Raw genomic sequence first — 7,500 nt, 5'->3', positions numbered from 1 at the left:
CAACAAAAACAAATTTTTTACTATTCACATGTGATCCATCATGTGATCATCTTTAACTTTATATATATATATATATATATATATATATATATATATATATCATTGGCTTAACTCATCTGCAGCCCCTTAAAGTTGTCCTCATAATTCACTTAGACACCTCAACTAAGACCAGTACCTATTGAACACCTGAACTGTTCAAAAAGTATACCTATTTAACACAAAATGTTGAGGTGGCAAAAAAAGTGTTTTTCACTTCCTCTGAGCGCGTGAAATTTTTTAAATAATGTTTTATTTTTATTTTTTCCAAAAAAAACTTAATACTTTTGCTTCTTTGAGTGCCACTTGGCATTTAGATAATTTAATTTTAAAAAATATATTATTTAAAACTAATACTAATTCTTAAAAGAAAAAAACAAAAAGCCCCCACCCAACCCCTGTAACTCGTGACCAGTGCATCCATTTTTTTCTTACTTTTTTCTATTCTATTTCTTTTCGATATTTATTAAAAAATAAAAATTGAACATGCTAATTAAATTTGGAGGAAAGAAAAAAGAAAGAACATTGGATTGAAAAAAATTAGTCGATGACCTCCATTTCGGTTATCTTCGAATAAATATTACCATTTAAATTAAAATGTAAACCCATTAAAATTATCAAACATAATATCAGATTGATTCAATAAAATTAATTTAGCTCCTCTCAATTTCTCTTTTTTATTGATCTCAAGATTGACTGAGTGTCTTTCTTTATCACTCTTATATCAGTCTCTTCGAATATCTCTCATGTATTAAGAATAAAAAATAATTATGTATTCAATTAACAAAGAAATTGAATTTGTCCTTTGAGAAAGAAATCTTGCTAGGAAGAAGATGAGAAGAAAGGGGATGGGGTAGGTTGGGCTTCTTATTTATTTTATTTTATACAAAAAATAGATGAAAATTTTATTTGAAATAATTTTCATTCTTTTTGACATAAATTTATAATTCTATAATTGTTGGGCCTATCGCCACATGTTATCTTTTAATTAGTCACTTTGCCACATCACAGCAAGTGCATTACACACACTTTATTTTTTTTACTTATTGTCGAAAAATGTCTAATAGGAACAAGTTTTGAATAAATAAAAGTGTTCAATAGGTATTGGTCCTAGTTGAGGTGTCTAAGTGAATTATGAGGACAATTTTAAGGGGCCGCATATGACTTAAGCCTATATCATTTTGTTTTAAAAAAAAAAATTCAATAATTTTGCTGCCTTTAATTTTTTATTTAAAAAAATTAATTATTTGAATTCAAATATCATTTAAATTTAAATTCAATATAATATCTTTTTTTAGAAAGAAAATATATTTATTACTTTACTTATTTTTAATTTTTTTTAAAATAATGTATATTTTCTTATAAGTTATATATTTAAATTTTAAAAAATATTATAAATTTTTTTTTTATATAAAATCGTTGTTTTAACATTTTTTTAATTTTTTTTTAAAAATAGCTTCCTGCAGCGATTTAATGAAATTTTTTTTTTATAAAATAAATCGCTGCACTGGCAGCGATATACCTTATTTTTTTTTTAAAAAATATAATTAAAAAATAAAATGAAATCGCTGCCAAGGCAGCGATTTGTAAGAAGCAAAATTTTGAAATCGCTGCTTAGGCAGCGATTTCATTTTTTTATTAAAAAATTTTTTTTTTTGCAAAATCGCTGCCTTTTCAGGTGAGATAAGTCGCTGCACCTGCAGCGATTTTACCGTTTTGGTTAATATAAAATTTTATATACCGTTTTGAAATTTTTGTTAATATTTTGTACCCTTTATGTTTCGGACTCGTGTTTACGTCGGGGGCAAATATTGATGTTGTAGGCATCAACATTACAACACAAGTCAAATTGAAAGGTGAATGTTCACTGCTTAAATATGTCAAATGTTTCTATATTTTGGACCTTTAATAATTTTGTTCACCTTTATAATAAGAGTATGCTTCCCTGCTTTTAGATGTTGATCTTGAAGAACTAAAGCAATCCGAAGGAAAATATGCTAAGTTTGTGTGTGATATGTGCAAATTTTACCGTGATTAGCACGTGAAATCAGATGGTGTCTATGGTAACGGATGTGTTCTTATATTGTTCTTGGATGACCGACAATGCTTCTTAAACAACTTTCTTGCATTTATCTCGTGATTATCTCTTATGAATTGGCACTCAAACCCTTCAAAAAAGTATGTTACTATGTGTTTGATGTATAAATTGTTGGTTTTTTTGTTGAATATTCATTTCTTCTTTTTATGGGTGTGGTGATTTGTTATGTGATCACATTTTTGTTTATCCTTTCAAAATGATTGGAGTTCTACTTCACATGCAAATGTGGAAAACAGAGTGGACATCACCACACCTCAGAACGTATCATCTAATGCGATAAGGTACCAAGTTGCTGTGTCGGATGGAGGAACATGGCATGTCCCTTGGCAGCTTAGGTAATGATTTTGAAAAAATCTTGTTTACACTTCTGTGAATATTTCAAAATTTAGCTCATGAGACGCTATTCGGATGTTGAGATAGATATGAACAAGAGTCAACTTTTTGTATTCATTCCTGTCATATTTTAAATTTTTTCACAAATTTAGTCATTGCAAGAAGTGGATTATAACATTGTAAGTCATACTATTATCACTTCGGAGAAATGCTTATGCATTAATTATTGGCTATGTATATTTGATTACGGGTTGTTTCCCTCATCCTGCTTGAATTCAATAAATCATATTTTTCACGCCACTTGTCAGTAGAGTCGATTCTGCTTTGGTGTAACTGAATAACTTTTGATTAGTTATTTCCTGTTAATGTTTATCATGGCTGAAATAGAAAAAAAAAACTATCTTCTTAAGCATTCGTGTGTTTTAGTAACTAAGTTGGTAAAATTATACTATTTAAAGATGATATCAGTTTCAAATTTGAATCTTTATAATTGATTCAGAAATGATTTTCGATGTAAATTTGGTAGCCTCGCACTGCTTGTATTAGAAATATTCTTACCTCTTCATTGATAAAGACTTTTATAATATCTTGTTGCTTCTATAACAACAAAGACTCATTGTATCCACATTAAAAAAAAGTTCTACTTCATCATGAAAGTTTCTCTGTGACAGCCTTTTATATTATTAGTCAACGTTGTTAATGTAGTACATTACAAATAAAGAAGTTGCTGTAAATATAGCAAACTTGATATCATTTAATGATGTCGTAATATGTTATTGCAATGATTATTATTTTGCTCTGTAAAATAGTTACGCTACAATACTGAGTTATCTACTATTTGACATTTTGTTAATTTGTTTATTAATGGCTGAAATGATTATCGACTCTCTTTCAGCTGTCAACTATGTGGCTATCTCCAAGCTTTGCAGACATCACCATCATATGTTGTGTTGCATTGTTTGTTGATTATCTTATTTGTGAAATATACTTCACAACATTATTTGTATTGACTTCTTAAATACACACTGAGTCTACTCAATCCGTCACTGATAGGTAAGCCTTGAACTTGTCTTTTACAACATGTCAATTGATGCAAATTTGCTATATACTAGAAAGAGATTACAAAAAAATATATAAAGGAGGGTCTGGGTAACATAAATTGATCAGTTTGATGCTTGACATGAGGAAAGAGAGGCAATTATATGCTACAAGTATTATTTAACACTGACTTAGAATAGGGTGTTGTTTGGTTCTTTTTTTTTTCTTTTTTCTTTTCAATACAACTCCACCACAGAGTTAGTCGTTGAATGGAAATTTGATGACCTTATCTGACAAGAAATGAGGTGATTAAGAGTCTAATTAAGATTGATATTAGACTAATTATGTAGTAACTTCTATGTCAAAGACTTGTGGGGTAGCTACGCTATCAATTTGGACCATTAATTCAAGAGAGTTGATATAGTTTATTCTAGGCAAGATCATGATATTTAGATATTGAATTATATGAAGAAAAGAATTACAGCCCATATGGTTGAACCAATAACCGAGCCACCATTAACGAATGATAATCAACTATTTGTTAAGCGGTGACCAATATCTTATTGGTTCGTTTATCTAGTTAGCATATGTATAAGCCAATAGTCGATATGTTTAACTGTTAACATTCAAAACTGAATCTAACAACAAGCACCCCTAGGTGACAAGATAAGTCTTTTACCATTGGTAGGTTTAGACATATATGATAGATTATTTCAAGTTAGTGTTCTTTTATAGAGAAAAGAGCATTAAATTAAATTCGTTCTTACTTCTTAGGAGGAAGAATATACAAATTCTGAGTGAAAAAGTTACGCCTGCTTATGTTTGTACTTTTTCATCCTGTCGAGATTTTCAGTCTTAATAAAAACAAAAATTTCATTCCATGAGATGTGCATATTGTTAAGCACCAACAGCTAGCATGAATGTTGCCTTGTGACACGCTAAAATGTTGAGATAAGGATAGTTGGTGAAGTCTATTGTATACCCTTTTCTATGATTTTCATGAATTTGAAAAAGGAAGGATTATTAAACATCCAGTGAACAACATTTTCTATTTTTTTAAACATCCAGCGAACAACACATGAATGCTTAAGAAGATAAGTAATTTTTTTCTATTTCAACCATGATAAACATATTTTTGAATTTCATTCTTACACATGCTTGTCTTCATCAACTGTTTTGTGTCAATTTGGTTGCAACATGTGATGCTAAAAGGAACTCAATATGATCAATTATTTTGGTCATTGTTTGCATAATTTCCGGCATCTCCATAGAGTTTTTGCTTGTCAGCATTGACTTATCAAAGAAAAAACAAGGAATTGTTAATTGGTTTATTGTTAATGATGAAAGGATCCTATATTGGTTTGAAAAAGAATTAATTTTTTTATGTATACTTAGATCATAGCAACGGGTTTTGACCTTTATTAACTTTGTGCCCTCCTCGACCCCTTTCTAAAGGAGTATAACTTAAAGTCTTGACTATTGCATATAGTACTCATAAATAGTTTTTTGTCATTGTTCCTTGATTACGTTGTTTGCTTTCTCTCTCTTTCACACATACAAGTGCTCTCGAAAGTATTTTTTTCTCTCTCCATACACACATGTTCTCCATAGTAAATTTTGAAATGTGGCTATGAATTTTTATTGGTTTAGCGCTTTCTATTTCGAAATGTTTAATCTCTTTTTCTCTTTTTGGAATAGGAAGCAGTTCTTTGGAAAGTACAAAGCAAGGAAATATTTAGGGTATGGACAATACTTTCAATATTCATATGTGATTTATGTGTTCATGGTGAAAACTAGAAGTAGGAACACTGGTAAAAAAATGATGCACTGTGTTAATCATGTAGCATAGGATGGTGAACAGTGTAATGAGCCAATGATACGTACGCTTGGTTTAATTTTGCAAGTGTATTAAAGGAAGTAATAGAAATTAGTCATTTCAGTAATAGGTAGGTGTGATATATATATATATATATATATATATATATAAAATAAAATTATGGATTATTGTTAAGTGTATGCCGTGTCAAACAATTGGGATAACTTTTTCATTTTGTAAAAGAAAATCATTTTTTTTTGAATTGAACAATCTTACATGTATTTTGGTATATTTATATATAAATATAAACTTAAATAAATGTGCTATAATGAAAAAATATTTGTCATTTATAGCAATAACATTTTTTTTCACTTGATTACTTTTAGTTCATTTATAATACAAGTTTAATACAAATTACAAAGAACAATTTATTATTCACATATAATACAAGCTTTAATGATGGATAATACATTTATCACACATTTTAATACACTTATAATACAATGTGATCATATTTTACCAAACAAACACAATACATTTCAAAAACAATTATAATTCAAATATATTGCATAAATAATTCACTTTTAATACATATTACAGATTTATCACAGTATTGCTATAAATGGTAATAAACAAAAAGTATCGCTAAAATCATTATTTTTTAAAATATATTAATTTATGTAATTTTTTCATTTAAATAATATGTTATATTTTGTGTATAAATTTTTGCTAATATTTTTCAAATATAAATATAATTAGGTCCTAAATTTCTGGTGACAATTCAGATTAAACGCAAATAAACTTGAATGACATCATAATTCAAGTTGCTATGCACGGGCAATACTCATCTAGTTCTATTTAAATTTTTGGAAATGTTCTTACAATCCATTGACCTCCAATTAGAATCCTTATATTCAACGCCGTAAGAATATGAGGATTTATTGCAGACAACTTAAACAGATTGTTTCCTTATTTATTTCTTGTGTAAACACCATACTATATTGAAGTTTGGTTTGCTTTATTTTTTTGTGTTTTTTAATGGTACTTTCAATATTCATTATGCCATTTGGATTCCTCTAGGATTTAGACTACATCAATCTATAATTGAAATTCAAATATGAAAATGACAATATTTATGAGCAATTAAAGCAAAGATTCATTTAGAAGTTTGAGTTAGTTAATTGAGTTTTCAAAAATTCAGAATCAAATTTCGTAGAGAAAAATAAAAAATACTCTGAATATCTACTGCCAAAGGCAAAGGAATAACAAATATCAGAAGAGGTGCATGACAGACAACTGTAACAATACTGTCAATTAATTGCAATGACTAAACTACCCTTTAGAAATTGAAAATTGACGACAATGACTAAACTACCCTTTAGAAATTGAAAATTGACAAATTCTAGCAAGGAGTTCGAAATTACTCCTTTGAAGCTTCTAGGAATAAGCTGAGTTTGAAGAAGAAGAAGAGGAGAAAGAAGGAAGAAGTTGTAATTCTCATTCATGGATCATACATGTGATCTGTATATATATATACAAATATAGTGCAGCAATGTTAATCCTCTAACCAACTCTAATCATTCCACTCACGTTCACAACACACACACACTAACTAACTGAATCTGCAGCTAACTAACCATGTGCATACTAAACTAATTAACCAACTGTATTAACAGAAAATAGGAAAACTAACAGCCTAACTGTATTAACTAACAATGGGAAAGTTAACACTCCCCCTCAAGCTGAAGGGTGCAGTACGTTAAGCACACCTAGCTTGTCTAACAGATGAAGATGTTGAGCCTGACTCAATCCTTTGGTTAATAGATCAGCAATTTATTGATGTGTGTGTACATACTCTGTTTGAATCAATCCAGTCTTAACTTTGTCTCTAATAAAATGGCAATCTATTTCGATGTGCTTGGTTCTTTCATGGAACACAGGATTTGCAGCTAACTGAATAGCAGATTTGCTATCACTCCACACTGTGATTGGCATTTGTATTGACACATTGAGCTCATTGAACAACCCTATCAACCATGTCACTTCTGCTACTGCTGAAGCCATGCTTCTGTACTCAGCTTCAGCTGAACTTCTAGACACTGTCTGTTGTTTCTTGGACTTCCAAGATACTAAAGAATCTCCAAATTTTACTATGTAGCCTGTTACTGACCTCCTAGTA

At 29.3% G+C, this 7,500-nt stretch overlaps 1 pseudogene; it reads left to right on the top strand.

Annotated features, from left to right (window-relative positions):
• Nucleotides 1-2,239, top strand: part of LOC107024236 — a 19,566-nt pseudogene extending 17,327 nt beyond the window's left edge.
• Nucleotides 2,240-7,500: the final 5,261 nt, after the last annotated feature.

Source organism: Solanum pennellii, chromosome 1 (genome assembly GCF_001406875.1).
Source record: "Solanum pennellii chromosome 1, SPENNV200".
Taxonomy (NCBI): Eukaryota; Viridiplantae; Streptophyta; class Magnoliopsida; order Solanales; family Solanaceae; genus Solanum; species Solanum pennellii.
This window is presented reverse-complemented; position numbering and strand designations above follow the sequence as displayed.